The sequence below is a fragment of the Cibotium barometz genome, chromosome 4 (genome assembly GCF_041138505.1).
Source record: "Cibotium barometz isolate CiBa-2024 chromosome 4, ASM4113850v1, whole genome shotgun sequence".
NCBI lineage: Eukaryota > Viridiplantae > Streptophyta > Polypodiopsida > Cyatheales > Cibotiaceae > Cibotium > Cibotium barometz.
In genome coordinates this window covers 53,219,296-53,242,022 of record NC_141049.1, presented here as the reverse complement: position 1 = coordinate 53,242,022, position 22,727 = coordinate 53,219,296, and positions in this window count along the sequence as shown.

Here is a 22,727-nt window from a genome sequence, read left to right as displayed (position 1 = left end):
CCCAGCACAGGGCAGAGCAGCTGATGCTGCATGTTCGAGAGTATCGGAGATCATCGGATGTGACAGTGCCTTACCTACCGTTATATCCACGGCCTATCACAGAGGTTTTTCGACGACCTCTCCCTCAGGATGCACCTCCCTTCCTACGTGATGCGTGCTGCTGTTTATGTATCGAGGACATTGATAGTACAGGAGGATATGCCCTAGGATGTGGACATATTTTCCACTTGTCTTGCATCACCCAGGAGCTCGTCCGGTTCTCAGCATGCCCATCCTGCCATGCACGCGTCGACTTAGCGACGTACAGGGTATTGGGCATCGATGATCTTCACCCAGGCCTTGTACGAGTAGATGCCAGGACTGGGAGGCCTGTCGACTTTACATCAGCTATGGACTTGGGACTCGACGCCTTCGACGACGATAGAGCCCAGGAGCCTGAGGTGCCTCCTGAGATAGAGTGGAGCTCACATGAGTTCGACGCTTACCAGAGAGTCCTACGTGAGAGCCAGGTGACAGCATTTGAGCGCGTGGGTGGTGCTGGCCCTAGTGGCACAGCGGGTGATGGTGCTAGCAGCAGTGCTGCTTCTCATGAGCAGCGTGTCCTTACAGCAGAGGAGCTTACACGAGCAGAGTGGCAGACACGCACCATTGCAGATTATAGATTTTGGGTGTACAGACAGAGGCGTCTTGCATTAGCACGACGCAGAGAGAGAGAGAGGGCCATAGCAGCTTTTGGGACTCGTGAGCTCCCGAGTATACCGGCACCAGCTCACGATCCTTCCTTTGAGGCAGACCTCCCCGCAGACATTCGACGACCCCCGCAGCCGGCACAGCCTCCTCGACGTGCACAGCAGCCTCGACGCGCACGTCGACCGGCAGTTAGAGATGACGATTTTGATTGGGTTGCTGTTGATAGTGACTAAACTCAGACTAGCTGGGTTAGCTCACTTACATTGTACTTAGATTTTTGGACAGTGACTAACCTCAGGCTAGCTGGGGTAGCTCATTTTCATTCTGATGTACTTATTTGATGTTTATATCATTATGAGTTTTCTCATTATTGAGTATCATTACATTTTAGTTGATGTTCTTGATTTTATTATATTTCTTAACACTTTTGCTATCATATTGTTTGTTGAAAATCTCCATGCCATCGTACCCAAACATGCTCCGATGGGGACCAAACTTTGCAAGCATGTGGGGGTGGGCCCCCCCCACATGCTTGCAAAGTTTGGTCACAATCAGAGCATGTTTGGATTGGCAATCGGCGCCCAGTGCAGGTTTTTCAAGTCTCTTGGTGCTTAAGAGGCCATGGAAAATCCGGGCCTTCCCCATACCATCGTACCCAAACATGCTCCGATGGGGACCAAACTTTGCAAGCATGTGGGGGGGGCCCACCCCTACATGCTTGCAAAGTTTGGTCCCCATCAGAGCATGTTTGGGTTGGCAATCGGCGCCCAGTGCGGGTTTTTCAAGTCTCTTGGTGCTTAAGAGGCCATGGAAAATCCGGGCCTTCCCCATACCATCGTACCCAAACATGCTCCGATGGGGACCAAACTTTGCAAGCATGTGGGGGTGGGTCCCCCCCACATGCTTGCAAAGTTTGGTCCCCATCGGAGCATGTTTGGATTGGCAATCGGCGCCCAGTGCGGGTTTTTCAAGTCTCTTGGTGCTTAAGAGGCCATGGAAAATCCGGGCCTTCCCCATACCATCGTACCCAAACATGCTCCGATGGGGACCAAACTTTGCAAGCTTGTGGGGGTGGGCCCCCCCCCACATGCTTGCAAAGTTTGGTCCCCATCGGAGCATGTTTGGATTGGTAATGGGCGCCCAGTGCGGTTTCTTCAAGTCTCTTGGTGCTTAAGAGGCCATGGAAAATCCGGGCCTTCCCCATACCATCGTACCCAAACATGCTCCGATGGGGACCAAACTTTGCAAGCATGTGGGGGTGGGTCCCCCCCACATGCTTGCAAAGTTTGGTCCCCATCGGAGCATGTTTGGATTGGCAATCGGCACCCAGTGCGGGTTTTTCAAGTCTCTTGGTGCTTAAGAGGCCATGGAAAATCCGGGCCTTCCCCATACCATCGTACCCAAACATGCTCCGATGGGGACCAAACTTTGCAAGCATGTGGGGGTGGGTCCCCCCCACATGCTTGCAAAGTTTGGTCCCCATCGGAGCATGTTTGGATTGGCAATCGGCGCCCAGTGCGGGTTTTTCAAGTCTCTTGGTGCTTAAGAGGCCATGGAAAATCCGGGCCTTCCCCATACCATCGTACCCAAACATGCTCCGATGGGGACCAAACTTTGCAAGCTTGTGGGGGTGGGCCCCCCCCACATGCTTGCAAAGTTTGGTCCCCATCGGAGCATGTTTGGATTGGTAATGGGCGCCCAGTGCGGTTTTTTCAAGTCTCTTGGTGCTTAAGAGGCCATGGAAAATCCGGGCCTTCCCCATACCATCGTACCCAAACATGCTCCGATGGGGACCAAACTTTGCAAGCATGTGGGGGTGGGTCCCCCCCACATGCTTGCAAAGTTTGGTCCCCATCGGAGCATGTTTGGATTGGCAATCGGCGCCCAGTGCGGGTTTTTCAAGTCTCTTGGTGCTTAAGAGGCCATGGAAAATCCGGGCCTCCCCATACCATCGTACCCAAACATGCTCCGATGGGGACCAAACTTTGCAAGCTTGTGGGGGTGGGGCCCCCCCACATGCTTGCAAAGTTTGGTCCCCATCGGAGCATGTTTGGATTGGTAATGGGCGCCCAGTGCGGTTTTTTCAAGTCTCTTGGTGCTTAAGAGGCCATGGAAAATCCAGGCCTTCCCCATACCATCGTACCCAAACATGCTCCGATGGGGACCAAACTTTGCAAGCATGTGGGGGTGGGTCCCCCCCACATGCTTGCAAAGTTTGGTCCCCATCGGAGCATGTTTGGATTGGCAATCGGCGCCCAGTGCGGGTTTTTCAAGTCTCTTGGTGCTTAAGAGGCCATGGAAAATCCGGGCCTTCCCCATACCATCGTACCCAAACATGCTCCGATGGGGACCAAACTTTGCAAGCATGTGGGGGTGGGTCCCCCCCACATGCTTGCAAAGTTTGGTCCCCATCGGAGCATGTTTGGATTGGCAATCGGCGCCCAGTGCGGGTTTTTCAAGTCTCTTGGTGCTTAAGAGGCCATGGAAAATCCGGGCCTTCCCCATACCATCGTACCCAAACATGCTCCGATGGGGACCAAACTTTGCAAGCTTGTGGGGGTGGGCCCCCCCCACATGCTTGCAAAGTTTGGTCCCCATCGGAGCATGTTTGGATTGGTAATGGGCGCCCAGTGCGGTTTTTTCAAGTCTCTTGGTGCTTAAGAGGCCATGGAAAATCCGGGCCTTCCCCATACCATCGTACCCAAACATGCTCCGATGGGGACCAAACTTTGCAAGCATGTGGGGGTGGGCCCCCCCCACATGCTTGCAAAGTTTGGTCCCCATCGGAGCATGTTTGGATTGGCAATCGGCGCCCAGTGCGGGTTTTTCAAGTCTCTTGGTGCTTAAGAGGCCATGGAAAATCCGGGCCTTCCCCATACCATCGTACCCAAACATGCTCCCATGGGGACCAAACTTTGCAAGCATGTGGGGGTGGGCCCCCCCCACATGCTTGCAAAGTTTGGTCACAATCAGAGCATGTTTGGGTTGGCAATGGGCGCCCAGTGCGGGTTTTTCAAGTCTCTTGGTGCTTAAGAGGCCATGGAAAATCCGGGCCTTCCCCATACCATCGTACCCAAACATGCTCCGATGGGGACCAAACTTTGCAAGCATGTGGGGGTGGGTCCCCCCCACATGCTTGCAAAGTTTGGTCCCCATCAGAGCATGTTTGGATTGGCAATCGGCGCCCAGTGCGGGTTTTTCAAGTCTCTTGGTGCTTAAGAGGCCATGGAAAATCCGGGCCTTCCCCATACCATCGTACCCAAACATGCTCCGATGGGGACCAAACTTTGCAAGCATGTGGGGGGGGCCCACCCCCACATGCTTGCAAAGTTTGGTCCCCCTCAGAGCATGTTTGGGTTGGCAATGGGTGCCCAGTGCGGGTTTTTCAAGTCTCTTGGTGCTTAAGAGGCCATGGAAAATCCGGGCCTTCCCCATACCATCGTACCCAAACATGCTCCGATGGGGACCAAACTTTGCAAGCATGTGGGGGGGGCCCACCCCCACATGCTTGCAAATTTTGGTCCCCCTCAGAGCATGTTTGGGTTGGCAATGGGCGCCCAGTGCGGGTTTTTCAAGTCTCTTGGTGCTTAAGAGGCCATGGAAAATCCGGGCCTTCCCCATACCATCGTACCCAAACATGCTCCGATGGGGACCAAACTTTGCAAGCGTGTGGGGGTGGGCCCCCCCCACATGCTTGCAAAGTTTGGTCCCCATCGGAGCATGTTTGGGTACGATGGTATGGGGAAGGCCCGGATTTTCCATGGCCTCTTAAGCACCAAGAGACTTGAAAAACCCGCACTGGGCGCCCATTGCCAACCCAAACATGCTCTGATTGTGACCAAACTTTGCAAGCATGTGGGGGGGGCCCACCCCCACATGCTTGCAAAGTTTGGTCCCCATGGGAGCATGTTTGGGTACGATGGTATGGGGAAGGCCCGGATTTTCCATGGCCTCTTAAGCACCAAGAGACTTGAAAAACCCGCACTGGGCGCCCATTGCCAACCCAAACATGCTCCGATGGGGACCAAACTTTGCAAGCATGTGGGGGTGGGCCCCCCCCCACATGCTTGCAAAGTTTGGTCCCCATCGGAGCATGTTTGGGTACGATGGCATGGAGATTTTCAACAAACAATATGATAGCCAAAGTGTTAAAAAATATAATAAAATCAAGAACATCAACTAAAATGTAATGATACTCAATAATGAGAAAACTCATAATGATATAAACATCAAATAAGTACATCAGAATGAAAATGAGCTACCCCAGCTAGTCTGAGGTTAGTCACTGCCCAAAAATCTAAGTACAATGTAAGTGAGCTAACCCAGCTAGTCTGAGTTTAGTCACTATCAAGATAGAGATCTAGTCAGCAGCACCCTCTCTAGCTCTCAACTGCTCTAGAATGCTCTCATGGTCATCCACTCGAAGCCGAAAACGAGGGTGAGAACTGTGTTTTCGGCTCTGTACTCGAACAAGAGTGAGCCTGGTAGCAACCACTAGATGAGAGAACTGAAATGCCTCTAACTCCCACTTCCACTGCTGGAACTCAAGACTCCCCCGATGAAGTCGAATCTGCTGGTAGAACCGGCCTGCCACAATCATGCTATGGGCATCATAAGAAAACCCATGATCATCCACTGTATCCTGGTCAAGCATGCACTTTGGCCTAGTGCAACTCATCAGATAGTAGTCTACTCCCTCGCTGTTTCCCTCACTGGCAATAACAGCAAATACATCACCCTCCTGTAGCAAATCTGTCAGGTCATCATAACTGACCATGAACGCAGGACCTGTGTGCTCATCAGACACCACTGGATGTGAAGGATGCTCGGGGGAGAGGAATGTCTGTATCCATGCATCTGCCCATCCTCTCGAGGCACAATGTGACCAATCGCCATCCATACATGCTCCACAGAAGCATGCAAACCGTCGTGTGTAAATCGTGGGGGCCGCCATGCACGTGCTCCTGATGGAATGTAAGCCCAAGGTGCCAGGTACTGTGTCACAATCATGGGAGGCTCTGCGGTCAATCGTGCCACCATCCACATGCCAAAAAAATCTCCTGACAATCCGAGCATCACGTCTGGGGTACGATGATGCTGCACTCCCACACAAATGTTGGGAGCACCACTCGACTACGTGGCCCGCATCTCTGAACCGCTGAGCATCCTGTCGCAGCTGATGACGCCTCAAGGCACGTTTCACACACGCGCCTGCACCATCATGCTCACCCTTCCCGTGACCAGTCTCAAAGAATGACCAAATCACTGGGATACTAGACTGCACATGCCACCTATAAATCCATAAAAGATAGTCTTAGTTATTGTTTTCTTTAAGATGTTCTAGTGAATTTAGTTTAATTGAAAATGTAAGAAAGCCATAAGTACAACCTGTAGAGCCAATAGAATTGACGTGATGACTTGAACTGTGCGCCACAACCATCCGACCAAACCCATCGCTGGACATGTCTGATCCCACAATCTCCTAAAAAATCGTCATGGAGACGAAAGCAGTGTTGCACAAAATGTGCATCATGTGAACGATCATCACTGATATAGAAATGATACTCTCGAATAATGACACGGGTCTCGGGGGTACTCGCTATCCCATCTACATGAGCCTCTGCATGTCGATAGCTAATGTGGACCAAAATAGCAACCTGGTGAGGGAAGCAATACATACGTTTAGGACACAAAAAATCAATTAAGTAATGAAGCTCAAACATAAAACAAATAGTACAAAATATAACCATTACCTGCTCTAAGAAGTAATACTCAGATTGTATCTCCTGAAAAGGTGTGAAAGTGTAGTTCTCTGCAAAATCAATCACAGAGACGACCACACCAATAGGAAACTCTGCTAGGCATGCTCGGAACTGACGATCCTGCCACTTGGCACAATGACTGTGCCGTATGTAGGGGTAGATCTGCTCCCTAAATGTGGCTGTGAAGTGACAACGTGGTGTATGTTTGTCCACGAGCTGCAACTTCCTGGACTGTCCACCACTCTGGAGCTGGTGTGTCACATACTCATAACGTTGCCATGCCACTATCTCTTGGTCACTTGCATCAAGATCTACCATCTGTAGATGTGCAAGTGAACCACATGATGTGCAATTGCTCTCCACACAAGGCATCCTATGGAACTGTGCATCCTCCGTGCGTGCACACAAAAGAGAGTGGATGAAATCACGTGGACTACGAGGCAACTCTCTATGCCCACTAAGAGAACGGAACACATCATAAAAAAGATTGAACTCAACATGGTAGCGACAACAACATGTGTCACGCTGACGTGAGTACCTCACAAACCAAGGCTTACACCCCTCAAATGACCTTTGCCCAATTTTAAGCTCTGGATACGAAGCTACAAACTGAGAATACAACTCAGTTTGGGACATTTCAAGAAAGCAAGCACCGTGCTCAATGAACACTCCTCTTGTCACTCTCTTACGCAAAGCTTTCTTGAAAACTGGCGATGCACGACAATTCTCCTCCCAAAAACTTTCTATCAAGGTTCTAGTGGTTTCATCTAGTAGGCGATCATGCCTAGCTACACGACCACTACTCGCCCACATAGCACCAACCTCATTGGCATCTAAACTTTGTCGCCTAATAGACCCAACTCTAAGTGCGTGTGGTGCTATGGAAAGGATGCGAGATGTGGCACTAACCTTACCCTTCATTTGGGAGCTACTTATGGCTGCCACAATAGCCCGTCGAGCAGCCAAAGCGTCCGCAGAGTTCCTCTTCTTGTTAACTATATAGGAATGACGAACACTTTGTAGCACCGCCATGCCAGCTCTCCTCTCTCTTCGACCTCCAATGTCGGAAAGCGCCCTGTTGTACTCATGATGATGTGAAGGGGGTCTTACCTCGATCCAATTTCAAGATTCAAGGGCAGTGTCTACCCTTTTACAACTCAATCTGGTGTTTAGGAGAGGGTGGTTGCAAGATGAGGTTATCTAGTTTCATGGCGTGGGCGCCCTTGGCTTTAGCTGAAAAACAGGCATTTTTTCAAGAAGAATAGCCAATCTCTCATAGTTAGCCAAGGAGTTTCACTTCAAGGTCTTCTAATGAAACATCATATGCAAAGTTGGGCACCTAAAACTATAATCTGATCGAATATCCAATAATTGCAAATCCCCTTTTCTTTGGGAACCAAGTTTGTATACAGACAAATCTAACGGTTTGATTTTTGTAGATTTACTTTGGAAAATTTATTATGACTGTCAGAGGCCCATTAAATCAATAGTAATTTAATTCTAGAAAATTAAATATTGAATCTTTCAATCTAAAAACTCATGGGATCAATACTCTTGTTGCCATGAATTTATCAAAAAAAATTTGGCTTGATTTGAGTATGGGAAGGTCCATTTTCAATCCTCCCAAGTGAAAATTCCCATATTGTGTCCACTCTCCCCTTTTCAAGTCTAAAACCAATCCTAGTTAGGTTTGGAAATCTAGGCTTGGTAAACTTCACAGCTTAGGTTTCATTCCATGTGTGAGGCTTGGGTAGGCCCAAACCTTATACATGCATGCCACTTTATGTCCACGTGAGCATCGAGAGGATCCACATAAGCAGCTTGCCACCTCAGCTTGCCACCTCCACCCTCCATGTCAACATGGTCAACCTAGTTGACTCCCCACCTCATCATCCTAGTCATCATTAATGCCACATCATCTTGCCACCTTTGCATGCCACCTCGCACATGGTGACATGGCATGCCACATCATGGAATTGCCACATCAACCATAATAGTGCCACATGTCAAGAGAATGCCACGTGTCATGCACGCTTGTGACACGTGGCATCTCCTTCCCACCTCCCCTCTTTTTTCAAAAACATATTTTTGGAAAAGTTAATTTAGTAATTTAGAGAAATAGAATATAGAAATTTAAATAATAAAATATATGTAACTTATTAAATAAAAGAATTTAAAATCACTAATTTAAAAGGATTATATTTTGGGATTAGATCAATAAAAATATTATTAAAGATCATATTATTAATTTTAAAAAAATAAATTTTTTATTTTTATATTTCTTGAAAATTTTTTATGTAGAATAAACCTTTGAATAAAATATGAAAAAAATACTTTATTTAAAAAAAGCAGTTATATAATTATAAAATAAAAGATTTCTTTAAAGATATATTTATATATATTTATATATCTGGTAATGATAAATATTTAGACTTGTTAATAAATATTATAAATAATATTAATTTTTAAGTGGATAATAGTTTATCTTTAAATATCTTTATGTTTATCTTAGTTATCCAATCAATCTTAGATAGGAAATCCAGTGAGATTTGAAGTGGATAACCTATTTTTCCTATATAATCACACATCTCTAGTACTATCCCACACTTATCTGTAGTACTATCCCATCATTGAGCCCTTATAATATTTTCTCTCTTAGCTTCCTTGAGAATGGGTTCTCAAAGCCGTAGGAGTCGGAAACGTGATAGGACTAGACTCCCCCCCATCCACCAAGTTCAAGAGGAGGAGAGGAGAAGGGTAGCTCGTGAGAGAAAGAGAGAGTGGAGAGCACGTCAACGAGCAACACCTTCCGTTGGCGATGATCCAAGCCTTGCTCCTCCTCTTCCACTTCCTCTCCCTTCGCCCTCTTCCCCCCCACTACCCCTTAGTTTAGATAATCCACATGAACCCGCCCTTCTTGAGTCCTCTCTTCTACAAGAACCCACCCCCCTCCTTTGGGCGCCCTTCGTGTGGATAGGAAAGAACTATCAAAGTCAGGGGCACATCGTCGTGCCCATGCAATCTTCCAATCCTATTTCAAAGACCTCACGTCTTCATCACAGGCATGTGTGCTGGATGCTTTGATTGATCTGCCCAACAAAACGGTTAAAAACAAGCCTTCTTTCAACCAGACATAAACATAAACGTATTCTTCTTCAAATTAAATTAAAAAATTATAAAAAAATCACCTATGCCTTTGTCTCTTTCACCTCTTTGTCCACAAGTCTTTGATTGGCTTCAAGAAGCTTGAATTGATCTAAAGCTATGATACCACTGTCATGGGACCCTTTTGTTTTTCTTGAAGAAATAATTAAAAACTCACAAAATACATCAAAAATTAAAACAAAGACTTGAATTAAATTGATATCAAAGAGCATAACATAGCATAAGACAAGAGAAATAGAATAATATCACCATTAAGACAAGATTGTTTTTATCTTATACCCACATTATACTAATCTTTCCCAATCTAATCATCACTAGATCCATACAATTTGAGCATTTTAAATGGTAGATGTGGTGGGAGGATAAAATAGTATGTTTTTTAACAATTCTAATATCTTTTAAATAATATAGAAAATAGTAGAACACATCAAAAATTACTCGATAAATCAAGTTAAGCTCTATGTTATTTGTATTTGTGAAATGCAAAGTGGGAACATCGTATGAGTAATAATGTAAAAGTTATAGGCAATTTACTCACATTCACTATACCTGTCTAAACCTTTTTTCACATGTGGAAGGATTTTAATTCAAAAAAATTATGATATTTTTATCTCTCCTCTCTCCTGGATCAAACCAAATCAAAAAAGGAGCTAAACTGGTCCAAATCTTGTCCAAATTGAGTCAAACTGAACCTGGAAAATTTTAGAATCCAGTTGGACTTGGTTAGTGGCCTCCCTCACCTATAAATAGACCCTTAGTATTTTGTAAAAAAAATATGTGAGCTATACCATGCCGGTATTACATTAAAATAATCATATTTTCTATTATCCCTTAAAAATCCTCTACTTTTGGGGAGCTTGGAGCTTCTCTCTCTCTTCAACAACTCTTGAAGCTCTCTTCTCCACTTGCTAAACCAATTGATTGGTTGGGGGCTTCACTTCTAGAAAAAGAAGCAAGCTAATTCTTGAGGTAAGAATGAATTTTATGGTTTTTTTGTTAATATTCTCAAATGACTTCTCTTTTCAACCCCTCTCAAGCTTTAGAAGTTTCTAATTGGTTGTTTTAAATTCAAATCAAGCTTTCCCTAAGAATTTTAATCTGTAATTAAGAAAAAGTTAATCTTCAAGCTTATTTAGAATGCTTTCTTATGTATATCCCTCTCTCAAAAAGAATAGTCATTCCTATGGCTAATTCTTTAGCAAAAGAATGCTTCTCATTGATAAATTCTTAATTCAAAATCAAACTCTAAGCTTGTTAAGCTAGAGAATAAGAAAATGATATTTTTATGCTTTTATGTTAACAAAATAATGGTTAATTCTTTTAAATTATTTATAGGTAGTTAAAAACTACTTTAATTGATTCTAAATGGGAAAGAGATAATCCTATCAATTTGAAAAAAGAGGAATAATGGAAATAGATTAATCTAGTAGAATAATCATAATTAAGTTTATGATTATGGTTAAAATTATGATTTAAATTTATAGTTTAGATTTAAGCTTAACAATAGATCTTCTATTATATTTGCATTACAATGTTTTATTCTTTTAAGAAAAAAATAAAAAATTATCAGTAGCAAAATTTTTAAAAAATAATACATATCTTATTTTTATGCATAATACTAAAAGAGGACTTCCTACCATATTCTAGGATTGGACGTCCTATGCAAAAAGAATGATTTTTATCATATTCATGAGAAATATTTTTTTTGTAATTATGCATAATTAATTGATTATGAGAAAAGAGAAAATTTTGGTAAATTTATTTTTATGCAAAAAGAGGAATTCCGATGATATTTGATATCCAAGTAATTAAATGGTAAAAGAGTAATTTTTGGCATAATTCAAATTATGAGTGTTTATCAAAAGTAGAATTTTGAGCATTATTAATTTTATTGGAAAATATGGGTAGAATTGATTTTTGTAAATCCCATGAATCTTTTACTCAAAAGAAGAATATTGAATATATTTCACTTGAGAAATTTGAGAAAGAATATGAAAATATCCATCGAGAAAAAGTACCTTTAACTAGGCCTAGCAATTGGCAGAAACTTAGAAAAGTCCCATCGGTATCGAAAGTAGAAAACAGTACTAAAAGTGGTTGTGATAAGATGTGATGTAGAGCCGAATGGATGTAAATGAATGTGACGGGATGTAAATGGATGCAATGTGATTAGATGAGATGTGAATGTGATAAGAGTAGATGTAAACGTGATGTGATAAGATGTGAATGTGATGAGATGTAAGTGGATGTGATGTGATGAGATGTAAACGTGATGTGATAAGATGTGAATGTGATTAGATGAGATGTAAGTGGATGTGATGAGATGTGGATGAGATGTGATGTGATGTAAATGGATGTGGATGTGAATGTGATAAGATGTGAATGTGATGAGATGTGAGTGGATGTGATGAGATGTGATGTGATGTAAATGGATGTGGATGTGAATGTGATAAGATGTGAATGTGATGAGATGTGAGTGGATGTGATGAAATCTGGATGAGATGTGATGTGATGTAAATGGATGTGGATGTGAATGTGATAAGATGTGAATGTGATGAGATGTGAGTGGATGTGATGAGATGTGGATGAGATGTGATGTGATGTAAATGGATGTGGATGTGAATGTGATAGGATGTGAATATGATGTGAGGAGATGTGAGTGGATGTGATGGGATGTAAATGGATGTGGATGTAAATGTGATGAGATGTGATGATATGTGAATGGGGGTGATGTGATGTAAATGGATGAGAATGAGATGTGAAAGTGATAGATGTGCATGTGAATGAATGGATGGATGTGGATAGATGTGAATGTGGATGAATGTGATGAGATGTGAATGGATGTGATGAGATATGGATAGATGTGGATGTTATGTAATGTAGATGGAATGAATGAGATGTGATGTGGATAGATATGGACATGATGTAATGTGGATGGAATGAATGTGATGTGATATGGATAGAATGAATGTGCTGTGATAAGGATAGATGTGGATGGAATTTATATGATGTGATGAGGATGCAATGAATGTGATGGATGTGGATGTGAATGGGTGTGATGAGATGTCAATGGATGTGATGAGATGTGATGATATCTGAATGGATGCGATGAGATGTGAATGTGATATGATGATGATGTAATGTGAATGGATAGATGAGATGTAAGGTGGATGAATGTGTATCTAGGTAGATGTGAATGGATGAGATGTGACGTGGATAGATGTGATGTGGATCTAGATAGATGTGAATGGGTGAGATGTGAGGTGAATCGATGTGATGTGATGTGATGTGGATTGGGGTAGATGTGAATGGATGAGATGTGATGTGAATGGGTGTGAATGGATGTGATGTGGATATGGGGTAGATGTGAATGGATGAGATGTGATGTGAATGGATGTGAATGAATGTGATGTGGATATGGGGTATATGTGAATGGATGTGATGTGGATATGGGTAGATGTGAATGGATGAGATGTGATGAGGATGGATGTGACGTGATGTGATGAGGATCTGAATAGGTATAATTGGATGTGATGAGATGTGATGTGGATAGATGTGAGGAGATGTAATATGATGTGATGAGATGTAATTGGATGAATGTGATGTGATGTGGATGAATGTGATGTGATGTGGATAGATGTGATGTGATGTGGATAGATGTGAGGAGATGTAATACAATGTGATTGGATGAGAATGGATGAAGACGATGGGAATACATATGACTGGATGTGCAATAAGGAATGTGAATTGATGTAGAAGAATGTGGAATAACGAAAAATGATGTGGAACAATGTGGAAAGATGAGAGTTCGTTAGAAACCGTATTTATGACATGTTTTTAAATGACTGTTTTATGTCAAGAATGCTGGGAAAGCATTTTGACTATCTTGTGAATGACATTGTGGAGACCTAAGTGATAAAGTTGCAACAACTGATGGAGAGTCAATGGAGGACGTCTCGCGTAGCAAGGTCGGCCAGTCTTGACCAGCCTCGGTTCGATTTAAATGGTGAGCTTCCGGTACGGTGGATGAGGGACCAAGGAAGCGGCCTATGAGTGAAGCGCTAGGTGACCTGCGAAGGAGCCTAGAGAGTGCTGACCATACGGTGCTTGGGCTCTGGGTCGCCAAAGATATCCACACGTGCTTCGAGGAAGAAAAATGGAACAAGGAGTTAGAGTTGTTTTCTGAACTCGGGCATGGATTTGGTTGATTGTCCTTTGCTGGTCCTCAACGGATGAGTCCATGGCTCTTTTATCTGGATCTATTGGTTGATCTTGCTGATCCTCAAAGGAGAGTCCATCTGGATTTTCTTATGTGATTATATTGTCAGGTACTGTGAGCTAGAAACTATTGAAAAGGTCGAATAGGTGGTGAGCGTTCTAGTTTGCCAATGATGCCATAGGTACACCGATGAAGGAATGATTGGAAATTAGAATTCAAGTTGGATATTTTGGAAGATTATGATCAGTGATACTGTGGTTTCATTAAAAGATTGTTTTAAAGATAGCTGAATCTGTGAAACAAACAATTTTATATTGGGTGTGTAAGTGGTGTGACTATCTTGAAGTTTGCTTGAAGCGCCGGCTACTAGGGGGCCTGGGAACTCTTTTCCTTGGTGAATAGGTGGTGAGCGTTCTGGTTGCCAATGATTCCATAGGTACATCGATGAAGGAATGATTGGAAATTAGAATTCAAGTTGGATATTTTGGGAGATTATGATCAGTGATACTATGGTTTCATTAAAAGATTGTTTTAAAGACAGTTGAATCTGTGAAACAAGCAATTTTATATTGGGTGTGTAAGTGGTGTGACTATCTTGAAGTTTGCTTGAAGCACCGGCTAGGGGGCCTGGGAACTCTTTTCCCTGGTACCCGGGACAAAACATAACCAAATTTCTAAATGGATCCTATCACTACAGTGGTTGGGCGGTAACCCATGGGATTGGATCGGGTTAGGCTGGACTGATGGATCCCTAAAATGAGACTCAATTCTGTTATGTTACGATAGATGAGTAAACCTCAGATTAGTCTTTGTTCTATGGAAAAGAATCAATGGCTATGCCTCTTGATGAGAAAAAAAGCATCGGTCTCTATGGTCTAAGTGCAAGTCTCTTCCTTGATCTGACCATGTGACTTACGGGTTCGGTCGGATCAGTTTAGTTAGTTAAGGCTCTTGATGACTACGTTAGAATAAAAATATCCTGGAGGAATTGCCTATGTTTGCTGGGCGAGGGAAGTTTTTCCGGGCTCGATTTTGGAAGAACCGAGGGATTAATCTCTTGTCCGGATATCTGTTGGGTGAGGCCCTGAGTGAGAGGTTCTGCCCTGCACAAGAAGTGCTACTTTCACTGCTAGCACCCCGAAATTTATTGTGTGGAGGGGGTAGAAATCTTTCATTTACAATCTCAAAAAGTGTTTTTGGACTGCTTTTAGCAGATAACAATAACAAAAAACACTTGTGTGCTTCTCAAAAGCAGTTTTCAAACTAAAAAGTGCTTGTTGACTGCTTTTTCAATCTCAAAAGTTCCTTTGGACTGCTATAAGTACATAACAATAGCAAAAAACACTTATGTGCTCCTCAAAAGCTATTTATCAAACTCTTAAGTGCTTGTTCATTGCTTTAAGTAGATAAAAACACTAAAAAGACATTGATGTGCTTCTCAAAAGTGCTTGTAGTGGACAATTTAGATTTCAAGAACAACTACTATGTAAGTAATTTCGAGTATTCTAGATAGCAATAAGAACAAGAGCCACAGGGAGCACTGGAGCATTGAGTGAGCTAAAAGCAAAAAACATAACAACAGAAAGCATGATAGAAAATAAAACATGGAGAAGAAACTAGACGAGGTTGAGGAAGGTAAAAATTTTCATTCAACTAAGGATCGTTCTATATTCAAAATATGGCAATCTAAGTGTACAAACATCACAATAGAGAATATCAAAGTAAAGGACCCACAAAATTAGTAAATGGAAGACTTTTGATGATGTCGGTTGACCTCAACATTTGTCTCAACATGAATTTACAAACTCCATTACAAAGCAACAATCCAATGTCCCCAATAGCATTTCCCTTTAGGCAATGCTAACAAACAACATTAAAGAAAGTGATAGGTACCTGAGGCTGATTGAGCAAGTGGATTGGATGCTTGACAATACCTCATTGCCTAATTCTCTTTACGACAAACATCTTTCTTGTTTGGAGATACACGTGTCTCTGATGCCCAAAAGTCAAACACTAGGTCTTTGATCTCATGTGTGATTATGTTATTGAGGGAGGGGAGTTTCTTTTGGCATGTTTCGAAGGGAAACACTCCATCATCTTCCAAGTGTAGGCGAGAATTTGCTGCACTTAGATTTCTCTTAAAAATTTTGTTGCCTTTGCCATGCTTACAGATTTTTTGCCTACTATTGTCACCATTGAATCCTTCACCATTAAGCAGGGTCAATAACATTGGCCTCTTCAAGAAAATTTCATTCTTTGATTTGGTTCTTTTCACCTGTGTGACAATGTGCTTCGAATGTTTGCCATAAATCCTTGATCGTAGTTTAATGCATCAGGCTGCAAATCCCTCAATTTCAAATGTTCTAGGAGCTCCTTGAAAATCTCTTTTTGAGTTCCTGTGTCAATGTCCTCTATTTGTCGAAGCCAATAGCTAGCCATAACTTTACAAATCTTCTTTTTCCTCATGTCATCAATGTACGATGGTTCAATACCCCTGACATTGCTCTTCGCTCTCTGTCAATGCTTACTTTGCCTTGCAGCCTAGTATTCTCTAATTGCTCTTACACCTTCTTGCCTAATGTCATTCGAACTAACTATTGGTTGTGCATCTAGCTAAAACTTTGATCATGTCCCCTATCACGTCGTCAAACATTTTTAGCTTCATGTTGGGTAGTTTCAACATCATGTTGAGAACTTTCATCTTGGCTAGGATGCTGCCCAAGCAGCTAAAAATCCATCTCCTCCAAGTATCGACCTAGAAAGACATGATTAGAGCGTGTTTCTGAGGCACCCTCACCCTACTGTCCAAATCCTCAATGTGTGCTTTGAGAGAGAGAGAGAGAGAGAGAGAGAGAGAGAGAGAGAGAGAGAGAGAGAGAGAGAGAGAGAGAGAGAGAGAGCATGTCATTCCAATCACAAGCGGGAAAGGAGAGGAGTGGCTGGTGAAGTTGTTATGGGGGACAAGAAGACATGGGAGGGAAAAAATGAAGACATTAATCTTTTTTAGAGAGAATGTCATTCAAATCACAAGCGGGAAAGGAGAGAACGACGTCGGCCATTGGCTGGTGAAGCTGTTATGGGATAAGAAGACGTGGGAGGGAAAAAACAAAGACAATAAATTTTTTATGAAATCTTGAAAAATTTCCTCAAACCACCCTCAAAACCACTAGAAAAGGAGTGTCAATAACACCACTTTTTGGTACCACCTAACCATGCTTCCACCCATGGAGCGGTGTGCTATATGCATACAAGTGGTAGTGGAAAACTTACGCTCCCAGAATCTGCCACTTCTCTCCAACTGGTGAATAGTTCAGAATATTGTCGCCCATTTCAGTAGGGATGTTCCACCTTTAAACCAGCAACCACCTCCAGAGGATCGTTGTCAATCAACTCTAGATCAATGGCAAACTTCGGAGCACACTACCTGATACAAAGAGCCTACACACAAAGGCCAATCATCTAAGGGCTTGACACTACCACAAGATGGTCCATTTTTTATGCCTAGTTTCACGGTGGCCGCACCGTCAAAATGAGCGTCGATATAAACATTGCAAATGGACATCGAAATAGGCATCGAAATAATTGTCGAAAAAAGAGTTGAAGTAAGCGTAAAAATTTTATTTATTTTTTAATTTTTTTGTGTGACTTCTAAAAAAAATTCAAGTGTGCACTTGTTCTCATAGTCCTTTTCAACCCAGTTTTTAGTTACTTTTCAAATAACTACAAAGATATGTAACAATATTTATAAAAATTAAAAATCCAATATTTGTTTGCCAAATCTTGCACTAATGATCCCAAATACAAGGATATATACCATGCCAGGGCCTCATTCTGGACTCAAGCTGGTGTGACAGAGTTACTGCAGACTTCTTTGAGATAGTCGGCCCTCACAAGAGGAGAGATGGTATTTGCAGGCTACGTGGCTTAGGATGGAATTATTGTTTCCAATCCCCTACAGGTGAGAGCCATCACCACCATGGATTTCTTCCGATCTCTTCTCAATGGTGCCCCATTATCCCCCCAGGTGATGGATGCGCGTGAGAGAGTCTGGAGACACACGAGAGAGGTGGTCCCCCCTCTCTCCGGTCTTTTATATTGACCCCTTTCACTGTAGAGGCGCTAGCAGAGGCAATGAGCATTACCCAAGGGAAAATGCCCGGGGGAAGATGGGCTTCTTGCTTTTTCCTTTCTTTGCCATTGGGACCTCGTGGTGGAGGAAGGTGGCCTTTGCGCTGCCTTCAACGAGATTATGCTCACAGGTGCCATGTTAGAGAGGCTCACATAGGGCTTGATACATTTGATTCCCAAACAAGGAGGATGGTGATAGATTGGAGATTCGGCAGTGGAGAACGATCACCCTTCTAGGGATGGCCTACAAGATTTTGGCCACGGCCATCAGCAAAGCGATTTCAGCCTTCCCTCCTAGACTTGATCCATGACACTCATATTGGTTTTGTTCAGGATCGGAGTATTCTAGACAACATCTTTACCTTTTGGGAGAAAACATCTTTAGCCAGGATGCGACAGTAGGACCTCATTGTGCTTCTCCTTGACTTTGAGAAAGCTTATGATAGGGTGGATTGGAGCTTTCTAGAGGGCACAATGAGCCAGATGAAATTCCTCATGGAGTGGATTCGGAGTCTCAGGACTTTATTCAGCATCTCACAGCCACGTTCTCATTCAAGCAGCCCAAGGCGACAGATTTTGCCTTTCTCGCTTGGCTTGACAGGGCTGTCCTCCTCTGGCACCGTAACTCTTTCTATTTGTCCTCACTGAGGCCATGAGTAGTTTTCTCTCTGCCCCCAGGAGACCAAACTTCAAGGATTGCACCTTCCCCTCTCCACATAGGAGGAGCTGCTGGACTTAGAGTTTTTAGATGACACAACAACCTACCTTTGCCAGAGATGTTGGGAATCTCTAGAGATTCGCAGAGGCAATAGAGATTTTTTGTCGTGCATTGGGAGCATAGATTAACTGGCACAAGTCGTGTGGTTTTTGGGTAGGCTTAGCACCCACTCTGACTTGGTGACCAGTTGAGGATTTCCAATGGATCTCAAGGGGCACTCCTGTCCGATACCTCGGCTTGCCAGGTTGGCATTGATATCTCTTCCGAGCAGCAGCTTGCTCCACTTCTTCTAAGTATTCAGAAGAAGCTTTTATACTTACTAGAACTCGGCAATGCTATCCCTAGCAGGCAGAGTGGTGGTGGCAAACACGTACATGTGGTACATCACCTCTTGCTGGACCTTTTCTCGGGCTTGTATTATCCAGGTACAACGTTTGATCCAGAACTTCTTGTGGGCTACTGGAAGTGATGGGAGGCTAGCCAGGGCCAAGGTGGCATGGAGAGTGATCATTCAGCCACGTAGCAGAGGGGGGCTAGGTTCGAATTTCAGCTCGCACTCTGAGCCTTGGAGGCTCGTGACCGCAGTGTACTAGATGGATCTTCACAAAGATGCGAGCCCATGGTTTTATTCCTACCTTTGAGAACAGATTCGCAGCCAGTCTACTTCGTGTTTGGGATCATCTCAGGCTAGCCCTCAGACAGATTGTTCTAGTGGCCTCAAAGGAGCATCTTCAGCAGACTTTGATATGGAACCCCTTGATCTGTTTACCCAGTGGTCACATGCTAGGGACCCAACTGCACATATATTGGGACACCTTGAGCATGGGACCAACCAGGTCTCTTGAAAATGGGTTGCACACATGCAGTTACCTCAGGAGGAGCAGGAGAGAGGCCTGGCAAGGATCCAGGGTAGAGACAGGCTTATCATCGACATTGACTCAACTATTCCTCCGGAGTGGCTAACTCCTACTGACTCCCCCGATGTGGCTAGGAATGTTCATCAGACACGAAATTCTCGTGGGGGTGGACTATGGAGCAGATGAGGACAGTTGTCTGCTTACTTTTTCTATTGGACTACATGGCAGGCTAGAGAGATCAGAGCAGCCCTTGGAAGATTTCAGAGGGTGCACCTTGTAGAGGTTGAGGGTGATTGGTTTTCGGGCACATGCATGGCACATAGATCCAGCACCAACCAAGGTGGCCAGGGAGAGATTTTGGCAGTTATGGATTTGGGAGTGCCGACCTCTCACGCGGTTGCAGTGGGACTCGGGAGAGTGGACATGGCATGATCCCACAAATCAGGTGGAGACTCTGGATGCCCATTTCTTTGCATATACAGCAAGGCTCAGCCACAAGATCCATACATCCGGAGATAGATAGCACCGTGACAACAGCAGTACATTGGCAGTCTCACGGCCTATCTGAGCGCTCCCTTTCAGATTTTTGGAAGAGGCTTTGGGACAACTTTCGGCCAAGAAAGGTCACTCTCTTCCTCTGGTTGATGGCACATAGGAGTCTGGCAGCGGATACTCTCACTCTATAGCTACACGCTGTTGGATTGGAGTTATACCTCTTGATGGTATGGGACATCAAGGTAAAGGTATGATGTACTTCATTATAATTTATGTGTGCATCCCTTGGGCTCGGGGGTGGTTGGGTGGATGAGTTTATGCCTGATTTATGCATGTTTATGCATAACAATTATCTAGAGAGATCTTAGGGTTTTAACAGTGGTATCAGAGCAATCTCTAGTTAATTGTTGTTATTTTTTCTTTCTTATTCTAATTTTTAGTATTTTTTAAAGTAAATTTTAATATTTACTAAATAAAATATTATTTTGTTGACTTGTTTTGATGATTATCACGTGGATTGTCGATATAGTGGTTGGAATGTGTGTTTCTTCTATTCAATGGATGAATCGACGTTGCGGGAAAATCCTATGAGTTTAATGCTATTTTTTCTAAAAGTTTTTAGTTTGAAATAAGCATTTATGGAATTTTACCAAAATACTGCACATTTTATTGTGGATATTTGTGATAGAGTGAATTCCCTAAATTTTTAGATTTTTTTTCTAATTTTTTAGAAAATTTTAGAGCATTTTTATGGAAAAAATATATTTTTAATGCATTTTGTGATGGGTTTTCCGTGGAGATGCTAACGATTTTCTGCCAATTTTTTACTGAAATGCAGAGTGGGGTAGCCAATTGATGCATGGAGTGCTCTCTCATGTACGTGGAATTCTCTTCTCCTCTCAATTTTGAAATTTTTTTCCATTTCTTCTCTCGCGCGTATGAAAGCCTTTTTAATAGGCACAGTTTAATTATGCCTTAATCATAATTAAATTATAATTATGATTAGCAAAGGTTAAATGAATATTTTAATCTTCCTTCTCTCAGTTAACAGAGAAGAGAAGGAGGGGGTGATATGAAATAGTGAAGAAGGGGAGGAGAGAGGAGTTGTACTAACATTAAACAAAAGCATGACATTTAGTATAGTGCATTAAACTCGCATTAAACAAGGTATACACATGAGACAACGATGAAGAATGTACTTACTTAAGGGTCGCATTCTCTTACATACTCATGCTCTTCTCTTGTGATCATCTCTCCATTTTGTGATGCCATCGATATTGCCATACAAAGCCATTCTATATTGATCATATTTGGTAGAGGTTCCAAGCTGCGCGGGAATGGCAAGTGTCTATTTGCTCTTTTCAAAGCTCTTCTCTTATCCTTTGTCTATTGATTGCATCCTTGTATCTCCCAATCCACTTCTCCTTCATGATGGGACTATTTAGAATGTATAATGTATTCACCTTGTGGCATAATGCTTCATCAAGTCTTTGTTGCCTTCCTTTTCCTTGTAGCACATTAGTGATTAGTCGATCATCCTCCTCATTGCTCCACAATCATGGCATGGAAGGATCTATGTGAGATAGATGTTTTGAGCTATAAACAAGAGACGTTTGCATCAACCATCCCTCTATCATGCTTGCTTTTTACCTTGCTCTCTTTGTCTCACAAATTCCTTTAATATTTTCATGAACCTTTCAAGGAAAAACATCCATTGTTCATAAACAACACCACAAAGCGCCACTTCATTAACCAAATGCACCACAAGGTGCAATTGGTTAGTGAGAATTATTCTAGGAAAGTTATCCTTGATCATACACACTGCCTCAATAGCATTGAGACAAGCCATCTCAATGGATGTAGGATCTATCTCCTTTAAGGATATGTACCACATACATAGAAATCATGTGTACTATTTACCGATACATTATTTGTGAGTGCATGAGAATACTAAATATGCAATATAACTTAGCTAGTGAATTGAAGAGAAGATTCATACCTCGCCAAGCTTCCCATTTTGTAAATAGCCTCTCTCACCTTCTTATCTCCACAACCAACTATAGCGATTGGAAGAATAAACTATGCATAGAAAAAAATCTAAGTTAGTATATGAGCCTACGAATTGTGTTCCATAAAGAGAAAATGAATAAGTGAATATTTATTTACCTGTAATATCTTGTGTCAATCATGTGTCTTGAGGCCATATAATTGTACCTCTCCTTTGTTTTGGGTCTTTGTGAAGGCACCCTTCAATGAATGCATTACTCACACGTTGGTGTACAAAAAGAGGTAATCACACTTTTCGCCTTATTGTGCTACTTCTTGGTTAATACCCATGGTGTCTTTGGTAGGGCCGTGTTACCACTCTCACTTTCAATTGGCCATGCACTTTGAAGCTGTCCAATGTTTTGTAAGTCATCCCTTGCACCCTTTGTATCTCTTTTACCAATTAAATGGTCCCAAATATTTGTAGCCACATTCTTGAAGATATGCATGGGATCTTAGAGATGATTGATCTTTATGTCACACCAATATGGAAGTCAAAAGAAGATTGAGTGTCTAGACATCCCATCGATTGGGGGTGCTTCTCCATGCCTCAAAAAAATCTCATCCTCTCAATCCAAGTGGTGAGACCTCATGTGGCACATACTTGGGATGTGAATGAGGGAGAAATCAATGATGTTTGTCATACA